At 34.9% G+C, this 25,023-nt stretch overlaps 1 protein-coding gene and 1 long non-coding RNA gene across 2 annotated transcripts in view; one reads left to right on the top strand and one right to left on the bottom strand.

The window, feature by feature from the left end:
• The window catches only part of LOC141484738 (uncharacterized), a 64,857-nt gene extending 62,863 nt beyond the window's left edge, over positions 1 to 1,994 (top strand). Inside the window, exon 2 of the long non-coding RNA XR_012466772.1 lies at positions 1,753 to 1,994. This is a non-coding gene — a long non-coding RNA (uncharacterized lncRNA). The remainder of the gene's footprint in view (positions 1 to 1,752) is intronic.
• The window catches only part of LOC111507286 (uncharacterized), a 495,004-nt gene that overhangs the window by 314,526 nt on the left and 155,455 nt on the right, over positions 1 to 25,023 (bottom strand). The gene's annotated exons all lie outside the window — the stretch shown is intronic.

Below are 25,023 nucleotides of genomic sequence, written 5' to 3'. Positions count from 1 at the left end.
TGGTGTTGGGAAAAACCTCCAGTAATATTCATCGAGAAGTAGAAAGCCAAAAATACATTTATTCCAGAAACATCAGATTATTCAATTCCATCAGTAGGTAGCGTGTTCATTTCGAAAATGTGAATTGTAATGTTAAGCCTTTGGTGCTATCGATTTCAATTACTGCTTTCAGTATCAACGTTCTTTATCTCCATTTTCCATCTCCCAGAATGATTTACCGTTGCATTCAGTCCATTCCAAAACTCGATAATCATAAAAGTTGAATGTCAGTCAAAGGCCAGATTATCAATAATCAATAAATTTTACCAGTTCGGACTATCATTGTCTAATATGAATCTAACGTGGTTTGAAATATCTGAAAGAACAAATAAAAATTTCAATCATATTGAGGATAAAAATGTGAAATAAAATTACAATGGAATGAAAATAAACAAAAAAAGTAAAATTACAGTTACAATGAAATTGAAAAGTTAAAAAAGGTTTCAAACCAAATCACTTCAAGTGATTTCTAACTAAAGAAAACCAATTCCACTTATGCGTGCCACCTATTGAAAAATAATTGTAATTGTTTTACACATTCTACCTGCTACCTCATTCACTAATAACCAATTGAGTAAGAATACTCACTGTTATATATAGGAATTATTTATAGTCCAGTGTGGGGTATTCATTACCACCGATGAAAGTTCGATGAAGGTACGGTGAAGGTACGCGTCTAGGATTTGAAAAAATGTTTGGGAAAATTGTTTACTCATCATCACTGGACACTGGAAGTCACAGCATTCTGGAAGTGACCTTTGACTTTATGCATCCAACTGTCAACTACGAACTGCCTTATAAAGTATTGTTTCCGAGTAAAGAGGACTGTTGGTTCACAGATGGATCAAAAACACCTTCTGGTTCTGGTGGAACCAGAACCAACCCTTGCTGGTTGCGGTGGAGGGTCGAATAGACCCTCTAACTTTGGTCCTAACATAACCTAAGCTAATTATCGTCATGGATAATATTATACATTCATTTTGGGATACACTCGTTTCCACTTCCTCAGTCCATTTTTTCGAAAAAAACTATATTTCAAAATGAAATGTCAGTTCAATGAATACAGTTAAATATTTGAGAACATACTTTGGACTGGAAAATTATTTATGCCTGCCATCAAAAAAAAAATGATACACATATTGATTGGATTGAGGTTGTGAGTTATGAAACTGTGATTGGTTCCAAGATAGAGTTATGAGTCATTTTGGCTACTTATTCAACAAGAAACGGTCACAAATTTAGTGTTAGACGTTTGTTATTTTTACTTTCATGTGATCAAAGATTTCACTACAAGATTTTTTCATACCCAAAAATAATTACTGATAGCTTTGATCCGCTCTTAAGCTTATGATTGTTTTATGTCATTGATGATTTCATTCCCAATTTTATGAAGATGGAAATATGTCTTCGTTTATAATTATGTAATGGCAGGAATAATTTCAGTCCTATTTCATGGAGATGGAAGCTGTTGAAAAAATTCCCATAATATTCGAATTGACAAAAAAATACACAAGTAACTAGTTGGGTGTTCCCTGATGTTTTGATTTTCCCAAGTGACTGTCTTTGGTTCAATAATTTAAATATTTTATAGACAGTCTAACACAGTTCTCCACTCAGCGTTGGAAGACTTGTATATTCATCCTTATAATTTTCCCATTTCCCAACACAAAGCCTGTTACTTCACCACCGATTCACATGTTTGTTTCATTGCAGGGACATCGACGTAGACGCTTCAGGACTGGCTTCTCTCAGTTGGCTGGTTCCTAAAGTGGAATCATGGGTGATTGGCAATCTTCGATACAAGGCCCTGCCAGTGTTGGAGAGATATATCAAAGAAGCTTTCGATTACGCTATCGCCAGAACGGATTGTGTGGCGTTACTTTTCGATTGAGGAGTTCTTGTTGATAGATTTGACTGTTTTTTTTTCAATAATAAGATATATAGTTACGAGTCATCATATTGGTATCATTTACTTTTATAGAGTCAATTATTATGCGCTTCTGAAGTTGTATGAGATATTCAACGAAAGTCATTTTTTTGTGAAGGAAAATCAGTTTTTTATCGACCTTTTTCTTTCGGTATTTGTTACCTTCCACAATCTGAAAAATATAAAAATTATAATGGAGAACTTTATACAAGTGTAGAATAGATCGCATCATCTGGATGTACACGCATTTGTCGGTATACTTTTTCAATATCGGCAGTAAGTGCATTTAGATGCGAACGATAACGAAGCAAAATTACAAACAGATCATCTTGTAATTTAGGACCTACCATTAAAATATCATTTAATGAAATACCAGTTGATGTTTTAGACGAACCGTCAAATACAACTCGAATTTTGGTAGTCGTCCTTTCTAACCGCATGATGGGGAAGATAAAAACCCCTGGCAGCATCGTCTTGACCGGAAATACGAGACATATGACCCAGCTTCTGATATTCGCTTAAAAAGTCAGAGTATCAGCGTTGAAGATCTGAATCCTTTTGGAATCGCCTTTATAAGGCGTAGGAACGACGTTAAGCAGTTGAATAAGATTCTCCGAGATTTTGAATTTTGTCATTAAACGGAAGCCTAACGAAATATCGACCAGATTTATCTCGAGTAGTGTGAAGTGAATAATGTACTTCACATGGCTTCTGGGGATGAAATTTTTGATGAGGGAATTTCTTCGATTTCCCAGAAGCGAGTAAGATCAGAATCAAATAGTTCTGCATGCAAGCCTAAGTGACAAGTTATGCGTATAGTAGCGACAGGATTTTTGATATCACCAGCTACGATCCAACCTAGTTGATTTTTTTGAAGAACCGCATCTGGCTGGCCTTCAAATGAGATTTGGCCTATACTGAGTAATTTGTAGAATAATTTTACACCAACAAGAACATCAAAATCAGAAGGTTTGAAGAATTCTGGATCAGCTAAGGGAATGTTTTTAGGAATGTCAAGTAGAGATTGATTAATTTGAATTGACGGCATGAAGGTACTTATTTGAGGCCATAAAACATTCTGTTTCGTTGTACAAATTTGAGAGCTGGCAAATCTAGGCTAAATACTAAAAATTAGGATTCACATAATAATTTCGATAGTGAGATTTTAAGACCGAACACAGGGTTTCTTCTAATAACCAGTGATTTGAAATATAGGAAACACAAATCTGTCCTCATCTTACGAAATGGCTTCCAAATCAACAACTACTTCAATAAACATCAACAAAAATATAACATTGGAAACCCTAATACCTCAATTTGTAGCTCATCTGCTTATCACCAGTAAGCAAAAGATGAGTTGGATTTCTCTCCATAGACTTGACACAAAGGAAAATAAGCTAGAGGACTCTATTACAGTTATTGGCAATAGATCCTTGAATATTGAGTTTCCTTAATGAACGTATTCAAAAAACCACTTCAATGTGAGATTTCTACTTGACAGTTTACACAATCGCGATACGTGTTTCGCTTTACAAGCATCTTCAGGCGTCACAACACTCTATTGTGACGCCTAATGTGGGATATCCACATGACAGGTTATAAAACTGCGACAAGTGTTTGGCTATACAATAGCATCTTCAGGTGTCACAATACTCACAAAAGAGTATCGTGACGCCTGAAGATGCTATTGTATAGCGAAACATTCGTCGCTGTTTTGTAAACCGTCGAGTGGCAATCTCGCATCAATATGTTTTTTGGAATACGCTATAGTAGATTTTCATCAAGTATCGGTCAGTTTTATCATATTTTTTTTGAATATTACAAACAATATAACGCACATGCAAGAGAACAAATAAACAGAAAAATCAAAGAAGCAATTCAGCTGCTTGTACGTGATATGATAAAGTGACACATCCGAATAAGCATCCGAATAAGCATCACATGTAGGTGAATTTTTAATGAGAGTTACATGTAGGGTAAATTTCACAATTCGGTTAAGTGACATTATCAGGTGGCAGATTCAATACTCCTAGGAAAATTATAATTTTGCAAAACAAATTACGTCCCATTTCGAGAGTCCAGTCAGTTGGTATTTTCTATATTTTTCAATATTCTGAGTCTCATGAGGTACGTACTCAAATATTCTAGGTGCCAGGTAATTAGCATATCGCTGTCCGATCGTTTTCTCACATCTGGGTAGAAATATAGCAACATATTTTCGCGTATTGTGAACATGTTCATGAACTTGTATTATAGTTTTAAATGAATAATAATATTTTCATACACAATAGTTGTCTGATATCCATGATTTGGTGAATTGATGGATGTAGTCGTTACGTGATAGTAGATCATAATGAAGAAAAGAGAATTGAAAGTCTCTATGCTTCTATGTGGTAAAAAACATAGAAAGTTTCAATTCTCTTTTCTTCATCCATGATTTGGACTTCTTTATATAAGAGATCTCTTCAATAGTCACGTGTCTTGCCAAGTATTAGTTTCATGATCAATTTTTGAACTATTATATCCTATTATATCTGATGTCCTTATAGAAACGACAGCAGATATATCCCTGCCTGGATTCCGTCACTGCTTACCACAAAAAATGGGTAGACTACATTTTTTCACCCATAGACTTGTTATGTATTTCCTAAGCAAACACTATCATTAGGGATATAACTATTTGCAGTAATCGATCAAATATTTCAATCGGGAAACGTACAAAGTGTCCCATATAACCGATTCCCCATCGATTTAATACCGAGTGCCACGATAGTGTATTTGCTCGATATATCGATAATCCCGATATATGATAATATTCTTGAAAGTTATAACAAGGTGTTATAACTTTTTTTAATTGAAAAATCATCGTATTTTTTTGTCTTCGTAATAATCTTTCCGTTCCCTACTCAATACTAATATGTCCTGGTGATCAGTTATAACTTTTTTCATCATCATGACTGATTCAGACTCAGAATCTGAATTTTATTTGGTGATGTGACATAGATAACATCGAAGTAGCGTTAATTGCATCATTAATTCATCTATCTATCACTTCACTCCGGAATCAAAACGGTTGTCATCTGAGTGGAGAGCAACTGGTGAAATTCGTCCAAAGCGGTCGAAAGCACAACAACCGACTGAAAAGGTTATGGTCTCGGTATTTTGGGATGTGCGTGGTGTAATATTCATAGACCAAATTGAAGAAGGAAATACAATTAACACTATAGGATGTCAATTTGAATTCTTCCCACCTTCAATATCTTCCTTTCAGTAAACAATATGAGGAATCGAAAAAACAGGTCAATTTTATTATCAAGGGGGACACTTTCAAGGACTATTTGTAGGTCTCGTGGTTCAACCCCTAGGAGGGGTAGATGTTATACTTAGAATTTTAAATGGGAAGGGGGGACAAGGGCTCAATTTTTAATTCTCATCGCAGAAAGTGTACAGATAGTCGTCCTGTTTTGCTACTTCTGCTGTGAAAAGTTTCTGTTTTCAGGTAAAAAATTGGTTGCAAATTTGAACGATTTGGTAGTATTGTGCATACAGTTGTACCTGTTCGGCTGTTCAGTGATTACTTCGATGAGTGTATACAATTGTAAAAATGGATGACATTTTTTAAGCCAGAAATGTAATGATTGTAATTTATGGAGAAGTTGGAATGTACGCATAAAGGGCCGCAACGAAAGACATCCAAATTTTAACATAAGTCACCGGTATGTGCTTGATTTGGTGAATGAGTTTTACGAAACTGGTTCAGTGACAAATAGAAAAAGAAATAACCCCAGAGTTCAAATGAAGCAGCTCAAATTGAAGTTTTGGGAATATTTGTTTCAGAGCCCACACGCTTCTTGCAATCAGTATCATAACCGACGGGAATGTCACGCGAGACTGTAAAAAGCATTGAATGTGCATGAATTTCACCCTTATGAAATACAGATTCTTCAAGAGCTCCACGGAGATGATTATGATAGAAGAATACAGTTTTGTGAAATCATGTCTCATCGAGTCAATGCCATCCCTAATCTTCTGTTGAACATCGGTTTCAGTGATGAGTCTTTTCATTTCATTCTGAATGAAAATGTTAATAGACAAAATTGTCTCTATTGTAGTGACGAAAACCAACATACTTTTCAGAAAGGGCATACACAACACCCACAAAAAAATAATGTTTGGGCTGGTATTTTCGGAAATTCCATTATTGGTCCATTATTTCTGGAAGAAAACTTGACTGGCAATCTGAACTTTGAAATGCTTGAAAAGACTATCGATCCTCTTATAACTCACGACCTAGAAACTCAAAGGGATGTAAAAGGTAATGAATTTTTGCAGAAAAATGTATTACATTTCCAGCAGGATGGTGCTCTACCTCGTTATTTTCTTTCCGTCCGACCGTGGTTAAACGAGAGATTTCTGGATAGATTGGCAGAAGGGGAGCAGTTGAATGGCCTACGAGATCACCGGACTCAACACCCTTAAATATATTTTTTTGATCTTAAATCCGTTATTTATGAAACACAACCTTCTGATATTGAAGAATTTATTCACAGCAGCATGCCAGTCAATTCTTTGTGAAGTTTTCCGTAATGTTAGAGAAGAATTCGAAAACATACTTCATTACTGTTAAAAGCAAAACCGGCGACATTTCGAACAGTTTATAAGATACGGGTAAGTTGACTTGTAATAAGACAATAACCAACATAAAAAATTCCACGCGTAAAACATTTATTCCTGTCATTCAAGGGTTGGAACGGCGCCACTCACTCTTCTGATCATTTTTATCAAAATGTGTCAATACAGTAGTGTATCTCAGAACAGGCAAATTCTAATTACATTTGTTAGTATTGAACGCTATTTTTCGTGAAATGCTCATCAGAAAATAATAAGTCAAGGTACCATTGGAAGCAGAATTGAACGCCAATCAAGATGATGTGCCGTTTGACACCCCTTTCCGTTGAAAATTCTAAGGGTAACATCTATCCCTTCTAGGGGGTTGAACCACAAGGGCTACAAATAGTCCTTGAAAGTGTCCCCGTTGACTATAAAATTGACTTGTTTTTTCAATTCTCCATATTTTTTTTACTGGAAGAAAGGTATTAAGGATGAGAAGTTTTCAAATTGACGCCCTGTATTGCATTATTGGTGCGTTTCAAATCCAAAACTGCAAAAAAAACGATCGCATAAGACAAAGTGAGACAAAGTATCACAAGTCAACCAAAGCAATGGCAAAACTACATGAATTAAAATTCGAATATCTATCACGTCCACGGTATTCGCCAGATTTGGCTCCCAGTGACTACTGGCTGTTCGCAAACCTGAAAAAAATGCTCACTACTGAGAAATTTCACCAGAATAAGGGGAAACGTTTACTGCAAGGTGAGCCTGAACTCTATGCTGCTGCAGCATTGTATACAAAAGTTTCCTCCAAAGGTAAGATACCAAACTGCATATTTTGTAATATAATCGTACCCATGCAAGTCAAGCGAAGATATTCGACTTTTTCCATTTGAATCAGTTTCAAGTTGACCCCAGACTCCCCAAAGGGTTTACAGTACTAGGTAAATTACATATAAGTATACCGTTCTTCTTCAGTCATAGTGGTGATTTCCATGTATGTTTCAATGGTATTTCATTGATACCATGTCATGAAGATGTCAAGAGCTGCCGACACCTCAAAAGTACTCATCATAGTATCATATTAAATACACGAATGTGTTAAAAGACGATCCTCGGATATCCACTTCATACTGCTTAATTGTCATCCCATTAGTTTGTTGATTAGGTACATGTAATTTCGTATTGTGGCTTCGTCAGAAATAATGGCCAACGGAGCTCTCGACGCAAAGATCTAATCATATATCTATCCCAAATAATCACAGAGAATCTCGAGTTTCAAACACGTAGTCGAATCTTCACCACTAACTGAATTGGAATTGCAGTTTGGAAATGTGAATACATATGTGAGTTTTGATACAATTTTCAAAAAAATCAATTACTTCAATTTCATTCAATTTACTCATTCTTAAGAAACCAATAGTCGACTAAATTTATTTGTATATCTGTTTAATTCCGATGTATTGAAGGAAATTTTGTTATACTGGTTGAAATTATTGAGATATGAATGAAATAATGATGGAGATTCTGGGTATTGGATTGTAAACCTACGATTATCAAAGAGTCACATAACAAACGTGTCCGAGATCTGAGGAAAAAGCATTGGCGTGAAGTTATCCACAGATTTCTGGCCACACATGCCGACGTAAAGGAAAATAAAAATCTGTGGTTGGGATACAAAATTATTAGCACCCGTACTAATATCTGTGGCTGGAAATACCTATTCACTATAGGTTGAACGTGAAATTATTAAGACTATTTGGTGTTCAACATTTTTATAGAGTCTTGAGTAGATTAAGGCGTTGATAATCCTTTTCTCATCAACAATACAGATTCAGGGAAAAATAAAATTGAAAATATTAGACTTACTTTCCAATACCCTATATAAAAATGATATCCGATGATGTGCGTCAATCAAAATCACACAACTTCCATAGTTTCTTGAGGAGATCAACTTGGTGATAACAGTTCTCTTGTCATCTAAACAGATTTCGAAAAAGAAATTGTTGAAACAATCAGACTCATTTTTTGAGATTCAGTGTATTCATGAAAACCACACAACTCTTATAGAATCTTGAATAGATCAACACAGTGAAAACCGTTATCTTGTTACCCATACAGATTTCGAAAATAAAATTGTTGAAACGATCAGACCAACTTTTTAAACCCCTTGTAGAATTGAAACCAGATAATATGCGTGCATAAAAATCGCATGAGTCTTATGGAATCTTGGGTAGATTGACGTAGTGATAACAATTTTCTTGTCACCCGAACAGATTTCGAAAACAAAAATGTTGAAACAATCAGACTCATTTTTTGAGATTCCTTGTAGAATTGGAACCAGAAGATGTGCGCTCATGAAAATCACACAACTGTTATAGAATCTTGGGTAAATTGATATAGTGAAAACCGTTTTCTTGTCACCCATACAGATTTCGAGAGAAAAATTGTTGCAACAATCAGACTCACTTTTGAAAACACCTTGTAGAATTAGAACCGGAAGATGTGCGTTCATGAAAATTACACAACTATTATAGAATCTTGGGTAGATTGATATAGTGAAAACCGTTTTCTTGTCACTCATACAGATTTCGAGAGAAAGATTGTTGCAAAAATCAGACTCACTTTTTAAAACACCTTGTAGAATTGGAACCAGAAGATGTGCGTTCATGAAAATTACACAACTGTTATAGAATCTAGGGTAGATTGATATAGTGAAAACCGTTTTCTTGTCACCCATACAGATTTCGATAAAAAAAAATTGTTACATCAGACTCATATTTTGAGTCTGTAAATCTGTGTGAGTAACAAGAAAACGATTTTCACTATATCGATCTACCCAAGATTCTATGAGAGCTGTGTTATTTTCATGAACACATAACATATGGTTCCAATTCTACAAGGTGTTTCAAAAAGTGACTATGATTGTTGCAACAATTTTTTTCTCGAAATCTGTATGGGTGACAAGAAAACGGTTCTCACTATATCAATCTACCCAAGATTCTATAAAAGTTGTGTAATTTTCATGAACGCACATCTTCTAGTTCCAATTTTACAAGGTGTTTTAAAAAGTGAGTCTGATTGTTTCAATATTTTTTTTCTGGAAATCTGTGTGGGTGTCAAGAAAACGGTTTACACCATATCGATCAACCCAAGATTCTATAACAGTTGTGTAATTTTCATGAACGCACATCTTCTAGTTCCAATTTTACAAGGTGTTTTAAAAAGTGAGTCTGATTGTGTCAATATTTTTTCCTGGAAATCTGTATGGGTGACAAGAAAAGGGTTTACACTATATCGATCTACCCAAGATTCTATAAAAGTTGTGTAATTTTCATGAACGCACATCTTCTAGTTCCAATTTTACAAGGTGTTTTAAAAAGTGAGTCTGATTGTTTCAATATTTTTTTCTGGAAATCTGTATGGGTGACAAGAAAGCGGTTTACACTATATGGATCTGATCAAGATTCTATAACAGTTGTGTAGTTTTCATGAACGCACATCTTCTATTTACAATTCTATCAGGTGTTTTAAAAAGTGAGTCTGATTGTTGCAACAATTTTTTTCTCGAAATCTGTATGGGTGACAGGAAAAAGGTTTACACCATATCGATCTACCCAAGATTCTATAACAGTTGTGTAATTTTCATGAACGCACATCTTCTAGTTCCAATTTTACAAGGTGTTTTAAAAAGTGAGTCTGATTGTGTCAATATTTTTTCCTGGAAGTCTGTATGGTTGACAAGAAAAAAGTTCCCATTATATCGATCTACCTAAGATTCTATAACAGTTGTGTGATTTTCATGAACGCACATCTTCTAGTTCCAATTCTACAAGGTGTTTTAAAAAGTGAGTCTGATTGTTTCATTATTTTTTTCCTGAAAATCTGTATGGGTGGCAAGAAAACGGTTTATACTTTATCGATCTACCCAAGATTCTATAACAGTTGTGTGATTTTCATGAACGCACATCTTCCAGTTCCAATTTAACAAGATGTTTTAAAAAATGAGTCTGATTGTTTCAAAATTCTTTCCTGGAAATCTGTATGGGAGACAAGAAAACGGTTTACACTATATGGATCTACCCAAGATTCAATAACAGTTGTGTAATTTTCATGAACGCACATCTTCTAGTTTCAATTCTACAAGGTGTATTAAAAAGTGAGTCTGATTGTTTCAATATTTTTTCTGGAAATCTGTGTGGGTGACAAGAAAACGGTTTAAACTATATCGATCTACCGGAAATTCTATAACAGTTGTGTGATTTTCATGAACGCACATCATTTGCTTCCAATTCTACGAGGTGCTTCAAAAGTGAGTCTGATTGTTGCAACAATTTTTTTCTCGAAATCTGTATGGGTGACAAGAAAAGAGTTTTCACTTCATCGATCTACCCAAGATTCTATAACAGTTGTGTGATTTTCATGAACGCACATCTTCTATTTACAATTCTACAAGGTGTTTTAAAAAGTGAGTCTGATTATTGCAGCAATTTTTTTCTCGAAATCTGTATGGGTGACAAGAAAACAGTTTTCACTTTTTCGATCTACCAAAGATTCTATAACAGTTGTGTGATTTTCATGAACGCACATCTTCTGTTTCCAATTCTACAAGGTGTTTTAAAAAGTGAGTCTGATTATTGCAACAATTTTTTTCTCGAAATCTGTATGGGTGACAAGAAAACGGTTTTCACTATATCGATCTTCTACCTAAGATTCTATAACAGTTGTGTAATTTTCATGAACGCACATCTTCTGGTTCCAATTTTACAAGGAATCTCAAAAAATGAGTCTGATTGTTTCAACATTTTTGTTTTCGAAATCTGTTCGGGTGACAAGGAAATTGTTATCACTACGTCAATCTACCCAAAATTCCATAAGACTCATGCGATTTTTATGCACGCATATTATCTGGTTTCAATTCTACAAGGGGTTTAAAAAGTTGGTCTGATCGTTTCAACAATTTTATTTTCGAAATCTCTATGGGTAACAAGATAACGGTTTTCACTGTGTTGATCTATTCAAGATTCTATAAGAGTTGTGTGGTTTTCATGAATACAAGGAATCTCGAAAAAATGAGTCTGATTGTTTCAACAATTTCTTTTTCGAAATCTGTTTAGATGACAAGAGAACTGTTATCACCAAGTTGATCTTCTCAAGAAACTATGGAAGTTGTGTGATTTTGATTGACGCACATCATCGGATATCATTTCTATATAGGGTATTGGAAAGTAAGTCTAATATTTTCAATTTTATTTTTCCCTGAATCTGTATTGTTGATGAGAAAAGGATTATCAACGCCTTAATCTACTCAAGACTCTATAAAAATGTTGAACACCAAATAGTCTTAATAATTTCACGTTCAACCTATAGTGAATAGGTATTTCCAGCCACAGATATTAGTACGGGTGCTAATAATTTTGTATCCCAACCACAGATTTTTATTTTCCTCTACGTCGGCATGTGTGGCCAGAAATCTGTGGATAACTTCACGCCAATGGAAAAAGCAAGAAAAAACAATAGGAACACGAACATGAATCGAATAGACTATTTTGTATAAGCCAAACAGTGTTAGCGAGCTGAATGTTTCCAAAAGGGGAGAATGGCCTAGATGAGATTGAACCTCAGATCTGAAAGATGCTTGTGGTTTACATTATTTGATATATTGGGAGGGTATGTGAATAGAATCTATATCGAAATCTAATATTCGACTGAAATGACTAAAATCGTGCTAAATGTAACTAACAACTAAAATGTATGTAATTTAACCAACTGCCTGAATTCCGAAATGAAAACCGAAGTACTCTTCTGAATTTTCAAATGATTTTGTGAACTTGTCATCAAAAGATGGATGTATTCAAAAGAATACCAATAACATAAGTGAGAAATAAATGCACGTCTATGAACTTTAAGATTTATAACGCTGACTAAGTTCCCTTTGTTGGAGATGATTCAAGATTCATTCGTTATAGAAAAGCAAGCGAGAGTGGACGTGGGAAATAAATGAGAGTGTTTGATTTCATAGAGTGATTGAAGATAGTTAAGTGAACAGGAGGCACTGAACACAATCCACAAACTTTTTCATAGTCAGAACTCGCAGTTCCAGAAATACAAAATTTTTAAATTATTCGTCGAGGATGGAAAAATTATATGCTTTCATTCTGAAATAAGCTATTTGCTAATACCATAAATATCTGTACATTCGCGTATTTTCATTTTAGTGATCAGTTATTATTTTAGTATGAATTGAAAACGAAATATTTTGGAAGAGATCAATCGAAAAAAAATTTGGTCTTCTATTTCTACACTATCGAACAAAACATGTCAGAAACTTCAAAAGAAAGAAAAAAGAAAACAACTACAATGTGAACTCTTCGGAGAGATATATAGATCATTCACAGAAGTTTTTTTCATACACAAACTGAAAAAAAAAACTATTGGAACAACTTTCACAAACTGAATGTTTCTTTGTACAATTCATTGTTCAGTGGAAGTAGTTCTTTACCTGGTATCTGTAACTATTGTGTATATGAAGATATATGTAAATATAATTTTCATTGTAACTTTTTTTCTTTTCTTTCCATCACTTTTTGTTTGATGATGGACACGTAGAAAGCCAAAAACTTTTTTCCCAATTATTATTATAATTGCCTCATTTAAAATCAGAAAACGGTGAAATTAGATTTGAACTAGAAAAATGGCAGACATAATGAAAACTGAGTATCACTTTTAGTACATTGTAAATAATTAAAAAAATATCACGAGACTAGAATATTAAGTAAACTTCACTCGTATGGCGTTTCCTTTGGTTGCAATTTCATGTGAGATACCCGAGACCACTAGGCATTTGTAAGCCGACTCAACCTCTTCTGATTTTGTTGACTTCATATAATGAGCTACGTTTATAAAACATTGATTTTGCAGATGAAATCAAGATTTGTTGTGAAAATAACAGCCTTCGTTGTAACAAAACTAGTTTTCAAGAAATGTTTGTGAGTAGATTTCATATTTTTCAATACAAGCAATTTTCTCTACCTGATATTCCACGATTTGAATATTTTCTAGATAGACTAACAGTTTTCTGCACTCAGCATTATATAACTTGTTTATGTATTTCTATAATCTTCCCATTTCCCAACACAAAGCCTGTTACTTCACCATCGATTCGGATGTTTATTTGTTTCATTGCAGGGACATTGACGTAGACGCTTCAAGACTGGAATCCCTCTGTTGGTTCCTAAAGTGAAACTTATGACCATGGATAATTGGCAATCTTTGATACAAGGTGATAGAACTAAGGCGAAGAAGGGTCACACATCGTTTTGGAAAGAAGCAAAACTAAATATGTAGTTTAAACTTGGAATTCAACGAAATTATTATGAAAAAAATCCACTTTGATCTTGAACTATTGTTTAATTTTGGTTTTGAACCAAATCCTCGACTTTTCAAAAAATGAAGACAAATAAGAGTTTATTGCTCTCCCATATAAACAATGATACACTGATGGGTTGATTTGAATATTGAAATAATCGGTTTGAAAAGAATATATTCACTTCATTAAATGTTATTCAACCCTGAAATTCAAAGGAAGAAAACAATCTTGGTTTGGTGGAATTTGCTGTGAGGACTGTGACAGAAGATCGAAGAATCTAATGTTATTCAACACACTTTGGAAAACGATTATAGAATGAAAGAGCATTGCCCAAATTCATTGAGTATGCTTCATGATTGTAGAACCTGAAAACTTCGAATAGATACAAAGTTTAGTGTGAAAAAGTCAGTAAAGTTCACATTATCGTGGAAAATTTTTAGAATAAAAGGTATACGGTACTTGAAAGGCCACGAGTTAAAATAGGTCCAGATGCATAGGGTGTTGGTTTTCCCCATAATGTACCTAAATGATATATTTTTTTGATTAGCGCAACCATTTAATTCATTTCTCTATCCTTCAGCATCAATGTTTTTCAAGCACCCATCCTCTGGTGCTAAGTAACTGATTATTTCTCAATACTAAAGAGTGATACAGGCTTCCTAATGGATAAATATAATCAGGCTTGAATTGAAAACTGAAAGGGCCAAAAATGTTTTTGCCCGAAAACTATTCTATTCTGAAATATACTCGCTTTTCAATTTATATGTAATGCAATTTCTATTCGAGCATACAAAATGAGGGGACGCTAGAATGAAAAAACACTACAGATAAATTGATAAATTGTAGTATGATTTTCATCTATGGCAATATGATTTGTAACTTCAATTTTCAATGAAGTCAAGTACGGTCAAACCTGAGAGCATTTTAACTTCAAAATAGTGTCATTCTATGTTATTTTATTCTGATTCAATGCAATATCAACGCTGAAGTTCACTTTCACGAAAGTCTAGTTATCTCTTTAAGGATGGTATATGTTGGTTCCACCCGGCATCGCCCGGTGAAATATTATCGCAACTGCTTAGGCAGCGTGAAGTTGCTTTCGGGGTAACGTTTCGTTGCTTTGTCTCTGTTTTCGGTTTCCAGGGTGGTAATATTGGGAAAAATTGCATGATGGCGCTCCTAGGGTCAAAAAACACCGGAGGTAAAATAACTCCCCAATAGGATCTCCAGGAATATCTCTTTTTATCAGAAACGATTTCTGTCAACTAGAGGAAATGCTGGAACCCCAAAACTTTCATGTTATGTGGTTCAACATAACATCACAGGGGATCACAAAATTCATATGCTGCGTTTATCAACCACCAAGCGATACACAATATAGGGCACTATTCTCTTCACTTGCAAACACCATTGACTTTCTACAAATCAATCATCCCAATGCCGAAACTTTCATATTCGGTAACTTCAATGTTCACAATATCGAATGGCTGAAATTTTTAAATATCAACGACAGACAAGGTCGCGAAGCTGTGGCTTTCGCAATAAGCAGCGGACTTTACTCAGATTATGAATGAGCTAACCAGGATTCCTGACCATGATGGAAAATATGTTAGTCTTCTGGATCTACCAACCAATCCAGAAATTTGCACAGTCGCCGTAAGGTCTCTATTGGGATCTTCCGATCACAAACTCATTTCGGTGTTCAGTGAATTATCCATAAATGTTCGAGAACATTCTAAGCCGCGCAAAGTTTGGCATTGCAGATCTGCAGAATGGGAGAAAATTCAAGATCATTTCCGAAATTTCTACTGGCTAGATGTTTGTTTCAGCTCTTAAGATCCACCTATTTGTGCTTCTGAAGTTAATCTATCATCCATGATTACATATATTTATTTTTCAGTGAAACGAACTTTTGATGGCAAACCTTGGTTCAACGAAAATTGCGGGTAAGTTGTCGCCTCCAAAAATGTCGCCTACCGGCAGTGACGCAAACCGAACTAAATTTATTATTGCTTGCAACAGCTGCAAACTTAAGATAAATCAAAGCAAAGAACTTCACAATCAGGGATAAACTGCTTGCCAATCCCAATGGGTCTAGATCCTTTTGGTCGATAGCTAAAGCTAATGGTTGAAAATGGTTCAATTGCAACAACAGCCATAGAAAAAGCAAATCTACCAGCTGAACAATTTGCGTCCCACTCCACAGTCGATTTTCTGGGAAAAGTACCACCAACTATTCTCAGACTAGAATCCATAATGCCGGAAATTACTTTTCGATAACGTCAAGTCAGGCGAGTTCCGAAACAGTTCGATATCAACAAGGCATCTGGTCCTGATGAAGTATCCGTCATCGTACTTGGAAGGTGCCAAATGAACTCGCATCAGTATTATGCAGACTGTTCAACCAATTCAACAAGAAAGGAGTTTTTCCTTCTTGCTAGTCGATTTCAGCCTATTCCAAAAAGGGCAAGAAAAATCTTCCAAATAAATATATATCAGTTGCTTTGTTATCAGTGACATCAGAAATTATGGAGAAAGCCGTAAACTACCATATCCTTAAATATTTGGAAGGCTTCACTCAAAGTTCTTGGCCTTTGCTTCCAGATAGGCGCATTTAGCCAGCTCGATTCGGATGGTTACAGCTTGGTCTGATTGTGAATCATGCTGTAATCCAAGACTTCTGTTTTCTTAATTAGATTTGGTGTTTACTGGTCGTCTTTTTCATTATTAATTGCAATCCTACTCCCAAGTGGATATCCGGTCCACCCCGGCCTCCAACCGGCGTGAATGAGAGTAGGTATTATATAATTATTCCACTTTAGCACTCCCACGTGGACATCTGGTCCACCCCGGCCTCCAACCGGCATGAATGGGAGCAGTATTTATTCAAATACACTAAAACAATGTTTATAACCACTCTTTCAACTTTTGCATGCACGTTAGAAAACGGCGGACATACACAACATGAGTTCCACCTCCAACAATGGCGTCCGCGTACCTTCTTTGTGAGAGGTCGCTATCGGCACGTCCGCCCACCACCATGTCAGAAACGAAACTCCCTTTGGAAGGCTTGAAAATCATATTTGGAATAAGGCATTCGGAAGACGTGGAGAGTCAGGAGCTGTAGCGCTTGATATTTTCAAGACCTTTGACCGTGTGTGGCATGAGGGTTTGCTGGCCAAACTTCAAAGCTATGGCTTGTTGGATCATTTTTGTGTACAGCTCTTCAGCTTCGTGAAAAAAAAAAGTATCCGTCTACGGATATCTCCCGAATACTTTCACCATCAACGTTGGTGTTCTCCGGGATCTTTATTATTTCCAACCTTTTCTCTATTATATATGAATGATTTATTGAAATAAACCAAGAATCCAATATATTGCCTTGCTGACGACTCCTCACTTGTTTTGTCATTCCATTTTGATTCCAGGACATCGGCGGCGAATGCACATCTTCACAGGCAGCAAGAGTTTAATAATAATAATATGCTTTATTGCCCAAAGAACATTAGGTCTTATTGACAAAGCTACAAATTTTCATCAGTCATCATAAACATAAGCATATATATATATACACATATAATATATATACATATACACACATATACATACATATCTATACACATACATACATATATAGGGTACAAATAATGTTGAAATACTCAAACACATATAAAATTGATTGAAGATATCATACAATAAAAAATACCAAAAAAGTTTAAAATGTTCAAATGCAGTATACCATAAAAAATACAGTTGATAAAATGAATTAGAGAAAGCGGTCCTCATAGAACTCTTCTAAACTATAATAGGGTCTACCACATAATAAGTCTTTTACTGATTTTCGAAATACCCAGCCATTCTCTAAAATTTTAATATGATCAGGTAAATGATTAAACATCTTGAGATCATTATAATATATAGAGTCTTTTACTAGAGTAGAGGATGATATGGGTAATCTTAGGTCGTTAGATTGACGAAGGGCATAATAATTGGAGTAATCGCTAAATATCAATTTATGTTTGTTAATTAAACATACTGTTTCTAAAATAAAGATTCCAAAAACTGTCAAGATTTTATCTAATTCAAATAGGGGTTTGCAGGAGTCTCGACTTTTGGCATTACACATGAATCTTATAGCCCTTTTCTGAATGATGAACACCGTCTGCATTCGAGTTTTGCAACATACTTCCTAGAAAGGAATTCCACACCTAAAATGTGACTGAACAAGTGAGAAATAAGCCGATTTATCGGCAAAGAAGATCCTTATATGTTATTCTCACTGCAAAACACCCAGAAGCTAGCCTTTTATTGAGGGTTAAAATGTGATCGGTGAATTTGAGTTTATTGGCGATTATTACCCCCAAAACTTCAGTACTAGGTCTGTTTTCAATTATCCTGTCCGCGTTCTGTGTTGGTAAAGGAATGCTGTCAATAAAGCAGCGGAATGATATTGAATTTGTTTTGGAAACATTGGAAGACAGCAGATTAGAGTCGCACCACTTTTTCATTTTTTTTTATATCTGCACTTATATTCTCGTGTAGATTACATAAAGTTTCATCACGCCACAATATTGTGGTGTCATGGTGAATTTTCCTTTTATATCGATAGAGGCTAAAGCAACAGTTTGCATATCTTGATGAGGATTTAGCAGTAATTTCGAATTGGGGCGAAAAGAATCAGGTTCAATTCAATGCCACAATAACCTAGGCATCGGATTTCTATAAAAAGATAAATGTCTCCAAACCGGATATAATAATGTCAGGTCAGACAATTTCACTTTCTGCTTCGATGAGTTTATTGAGGGTTAAAATGGACACAAATATGACCTAGCACAATCATGTCTCTGGAATTGCAAAAGCCGCTCTCAAAAACTTGGAATACTGTTCCGAACCAGAAAACTGCACACACCTCAGCAACTTTTGATGCTTCATAAACCTCAGATCAGACCCTCTTTGGAGTATGGTTCTCCTGTATGGAGCTCCGCTTCTAAGCAGACTCTGAACGATATATATTGAGGTTCAACTCAGTACCCCTTGAACTTCACTGTTCAAGAACTCTTTCATTTGTAGATCTGCCTTTTTGTGGAATAAACTTCCTGAAAACTTGTTTCCAAATGGATTTAATTTCCAGCGTTTCAAATTCAATGTGAATCGCTACTTTCGCACAGGCACCGCTCTTAGATCGCCTTAAGGATTTTCTCATAGTGCTTGTGTTTTGTCTTAAAAAAACTCAGAATTAATAAAGATCTCGGTTGACAGTTCACAGTAATGTTTCAAGATACATAGTTGATATGGAGTAATCAATATTTTGGTGCATAGTGAAATCTCCTGCGATACACAGATTTTTATATCTGCAATGATGTTTCACGCATTTGTTGACTTCGTGTCAAAAAGATGTCAAGAGCTGAAATACCTCAAGGGTACTTATTGAATCACATAGTATCCAAAGATACACAATGAAGTGTTGAAAGGTAATACTTTGATTTTCACTTCACACTGCTTGTTTGTCTCCCCATTAGTTGGCCGTAACATGTAGTTTCATATTGTGGCTTTATCGGGAATAATGGAAATTAATGGGTAACTGAGCTCTCAATGCAGGCCCATAGGTCTAATAATATATCCACCCCAATATATTATCGAATAACTCGATTTTCAACCACCTAGTGAAATCTTCATACTGAAGTGGTGTGAAATTCCAATTAGAAAATTTGAATACATAAAAAATGAATTCATTGATATAATTTTCAGAAAATAATTTGCTACTTCAATTATAATGAAATTGCTCTCATTGAGAATCACTAGTATGTAAAAAATTATTTGTAGGTACTATACGGATATTGAGAAAAATGTGTTGTGTGGTGTTGAAATTAGTTATTTTTATGACAATGAAGTAATCTTTCATATGTTGACATTTTGAACTCCTTGAGGAGTGAATTGACTCTATTTCTATCTTTGTTCAATTGGTATCATATCAAAAACTACCGAACGAATTTTCATACACATACGTGTGAATTGGATGAAATATGACGATGTTACCATGCTACCAATAGGAAGTCGAGGTTTGGTGTTATTCTTACATGAAAAAAATTGTGCTAATTGAATGGAACTTGTCGATACTTGATGAAAATCCATATTAAAACTAATAAATACAGTTTATAGTATGATTTTCACTATAAAAGATTTTACAAAAACTGCTCAGTGATTTTAAAACATTTTATTGTAAAAATCATATAATAAACTGTATCAGTTAATTTTAAAAACGTGTGCGTCTCGGGACGCCCGAGAGAAGTGATAAGTTAAACTAATCTGGTAAAAAAAATCTGTTATAAAATCTGTTTTTCCGTTAACCAGCTCTCGCAACCCTACGAACGACAACCCTCAGAAGTCGAAACTTGTGCGAGCTAAGAATCAATGAGGTCTTACATTTTAACGTGTGATTCCGAACACGGGTTGGACGATAAGTGAAAATCGATCGTTCAGACTAGGGCTTGAACTAACGACCAACACGGCAGTCAATTCGAGTGAGAGAACAAAGCACCCACGTCGAATCCCCTGGCTACCGAACTATTTAATATTGAAATAGTTTAACTTGAGAAAAGCTCAGGTTCTCACTTGAATTGATTGTAAGTTAATGCAAGGAAAGGTTATTTATCAATAAAATATTTCATTGATTATTTTGTGTATGTACATATTGTAAGAATAAATAAAGATACTAATAATGTAAACACACAAAATCAGTATCATCATTTTCAAGCCACTTTTCACATGATAAAAGAATATTACGTGCTTGCTGGTTAGATTTTTATAATACTGTCAACACTACATGTTCAGCACACGCTGCCTTTCGCTGACGTATGCGTGAGAGAAAGGGAAGCCAGACAAGCTGGCACCGTTACGTTAAGTAACGAAACGGTTTACTCTTCCATAAGAAGTTATCACTTCAAATATCTGCCTAAAAGCTGGATCAGAATGTAACAAAATAATTCACATGTCTGTCGTTAATTTGAAAGGGTTATAATTTTAGGAGTGACTAATTTTTGAGAAAGAAAGCGAAAAACTTATGGCAACTTCAATAAAAATGAACTCCATTTACAACATTTCAGAATGTTTGGAACCAAATTTTTTCAGAAAGCAAAACTTACACTCTTGCTCAGCGTAGAATGAAAAGGGATGTTAGTCCGGTCAAATTAGACTTAAAAATAAGAGTGAAGGTACATTAATTTACAACAAGCTGCAAATGCGTGTAATTGTTCAAAACATAGTTAAAAATGAGATTTTTAAATTCCTAATGATTGCGATGCCTGGAAAAAAATTTATTCGAGGTAAATGTCAAAAATCTCGAAAAAAAATTGGTTTTTAGCGATTTTCAGGAAAACGGTAAGTTTTATCATAAAATAACTTCAAATAAAAGTTGTACACCATAAAATTTTCTACAAAAACTGTATCAATTTTTTTTTTCTTAGAGCCACCGTTTCTGAGATACGACGAGTCAAAAAGTTATAAAAGTGGTAATAGTCATTATATGCATAAGTATGCCACGTATATACATCTCTGAAGTTGTAATTTGAGTGGAAATATTTTTCTATTGTCTATAGTCTATTGTCTATTTCTAACAAACTGTCTATAGAGCAATTTAATTTGACAAATACAACTATTGTTGTTGGTGAAGATGTAGACTTACTCGTACTTCTTACTGCTCGAACTCCACCTGAAAAAACTATTTTCTTTCTAAAGCCAGGAAAAGCTCAAAGTCAAACCGAAATGTATTCGTCAAAAAGTTTATCTACTTCTGCAAAGAGTCAAAATCATGTTCTATTTTCACACGCAATAACTGGCTGTGATACGACGTCTGCATTTTAGAGGAGGAGTAAAGCAACAGTCTTCAAAATGTCTGATAAACAAGATTTAGTTCAATGTGCTGAAGTTTTCAAAAAAAATAACAAGAAATTATCACCAACGGGATTCAGTTTCTTCTTTCTATATACAAAACTCCGAAAAAAACCACCTACTTAGATAAGTATCGATATGCATCTTTCGTAAAAAACACTGAAAATAAAAAAACAGATGCAATTAGCTTGTCTTCCTCCAATCTTAGTTGCTGCTCATCAACATGTTTTCCGGGTATATTACCAAGTTCAAGTGTGGCTTGGTTATCAGCTAGACCCAAAAGGCTGGGGTTGGAAGTTGGTCGACAATGCATTAGAACCTATTCAGACTTTACTCCCACCTGCCACCTGTGCTGAACACAATATTTTGCAACTGTGAAAAGGTATGCAGCGTTAAATGTGGTTGTGAAAAAGTTGGACTGTTGTATTCTCTGGCATGTACACATTGTCAAGGCCAGTCATGTTCTAATGCTGAATCACCAATAGTGGAGGATTCATTTGATACGAGGAAACGAGGAAACATGCGATACATCACTCTTGACGCAGTTTACCTACACCCAGGATGAACATCAAGAAGAAGAAGATCAAGAAGAAGAAGAACGACAAGAAGAAGTATTTGAAGGTTATGACTCAGATATATACATTTTTACATGTTTTTAATTTCATTCGCTTTTATAATTTCCAACCCTTCCTAATATATTTCATTATGCAAGTTTTCAATTTGACAGAATCTCAACAGACATGTGGAATAGGCCTACTGGGGAAATCACGTTAAAAAAAACGCGATAATTACACTACCTCATAGGTGGCGTGGAAACGTGTGCATATAATGACGATTACAACTTGTTATTAAAGTAACAAATCAAGAACAGAACAACAATTTCGAAAATTCAGTAAGTGACAGCGTCATGCCAATTTAATTGTCACTATCGCTAATAGCGACCTACTAGATAGATGACAATGTATCTCTGTAGTTGTTCCTAAAATAATTTTTTGTTGCGAACTGGTTTATTTTGGGCAAAAAACTCAAGAAACATTTTTTGTTTAGAATGGAACAGGCTATCGGAAATACATTTTTAAATAGTGAACAAATGATGAGACAAAAAGTTACATTGGAAATAAATTTCAGAGGTTGCGTTTCCCGCCCCTTACAACCATAGGGTAAACCAAATGAATTTCTGGCTAAGTGTCTTTTTGGTAGTACAAAACGTCAGGTCAATTTCAATATTGTAACTTTTTTAGTGCTTGTGAAAAAAACTGTTATACAAATTTTATATACCCCCTTTAAGGGGCTGTATCTTAACATGTAAGATCCTATCTTTTTTTCGCTGAGGAATTACCTATTTGAATGTTTTACACTTATTTAGTTACGCCCCACCCTTTCTTTCTGAATTCAAAAACAAGCACTTTTTCCAATCACCAGAACTTCAATACTCTTCTCGAGATACGTTTCAGCAACTAAGTTGGCGACTTCGCAGAAGATGCAGAAGACTAATTCGTAATTCCAAAACTGATCTTTATTTATACCTAACTGGGTATCATCTTGTTTCATTTCACCATTTTGCTAATAATTTCTCACAAAATTTTAAGCAAAGAAAGTGAGTTGAGGTATGTTTTCGACAATACAATCTAAGCTTCATTTCCTACGACTGAAATTTTATTCGATCACCAAAATGTTATTCTATGTTTTTGATACCTATGCATGATTGCAATTTTATCTAGATATTTTTTCAAAAATGAGTTCTGAATTACTAATAAGCTAATACATTCGGACAGAGTTGAAATATTTTGTGAACCCACAGTGTATATTTAGTTTACTGTATACCCTTTTAATTTGTCAAAAATATTAGTTATGAGTAAAATAGTAGATCAGGGAATTCGCACTGTTATGATATTTCACAGCATCCTTTTCAACATCTGGAAGGAATATATCAATACGCATTTATTTGCTTGCCAACGCACTAAAAATGATTCGAATATTCACGAATGCGTTTCGCAGAGAGAAAGGATTGTGGATGATATGAATAAAAAGAAATATACGAGAATGGAAAGGAATACCAATGAGAATTGGTTCAGTGACAGCCTTACGAGTAGTTGGGGGACGGAAGGATCACATCGCATCGCAATTTGTATCCAATAAATTTAAAAATACTAAAAATGTTTATATGGATCGAGGCTCAGAATGAATATCCATAGAATATGTATTGTCATCAAATGACGTCCAGTGGATACCTGTGAAATACATTTCGGATTCCCATTGGACATCGATTGGATGTCTATGTGTACTGAATTAGGAATTTTCGTAGTTAACCCCATTCTTTCATTTGTGTTCGTCAAATAGAGCCATATGGACCTTAAGTTGATATATTAGTTAAATATATGTATTCAACTATATTCTACTGTACTATTTAACCAGGTTTGATGAATACGGTTTCAATTGAGTTGTCATTATGATCCTGATGACCTACACTACATTATATTCTTCTATTCAATTCATGTTCATAAAATAAAGATGACGGATATTTTTTGCTATTTTTTGGAGCAGTCTGACTTGTATATTTCTACACCGTCTGCCCTATCTCTTTTATGACACCTGTTTCAACAATTCTTCTGGACATAGTTTCTGAACAAAGTGCCTCACATTCTCATGAAACACGAAGAGCTGCTTCTGTCCATTAGTTGTATCAGCTGCAGTTGATGCCTCCATTATACAGACTTGTTTTGTGTAGGTGTTCTCTAAATGGACAGTTTCTATACGTATTACTTTTCGATATTGTACCAACATAATAGGATAATAACATTCCTTATTCATAAAAATTATTATACTTGGTGCAATATTGATTAAAATATGCCAAGTGACAGAGAAACAATTTTAGTAGGTGATATCAAAACTTATGGAGGAAGCCATAAACCACCATATCCTTGACATACCATATCCTTCAACATTTTGAGCATCATCAATATGGCTTTCTGAAACACAGATCAACAGACGACCTTCTATCGTATGTCACTCATATTTGGAATAACGCAATCGAGAAACATGGAGAATCATGCGCTGACGCGCTTGATATTTCTAAGGCCTTTGACCGTGTGTGGCATGAGGGTTTCCTGCGCAAACTTCGATACTATGGCTTGTCGGATCATTTTTGTGTATGGCTCTTCAGCTTCCTGAAAGAACATTCACTGCC

This window comes from Leptinotarsa decemlineata, unplaced genomic scaffold (genome assembly GCF_025532065.1).
Source record: "Leptinotarsa decemlineata unplaced genomic scaffold, Ldec_3_MD MMD2_tig00026282_RagTag_RagTag, whole genome shotgun sequence".
In the NCBI taxonomy this organism is placed as follows: Eukaryota; Metazoa; Arthropoda; class Insecta; order Coleoptera; family Chrysomelidae; genus Leptinotarsa; species Leptinotarsa decemlineata.
This window is presented reverse-complemented; position numbering and strand designations above follow the sequence as displayed.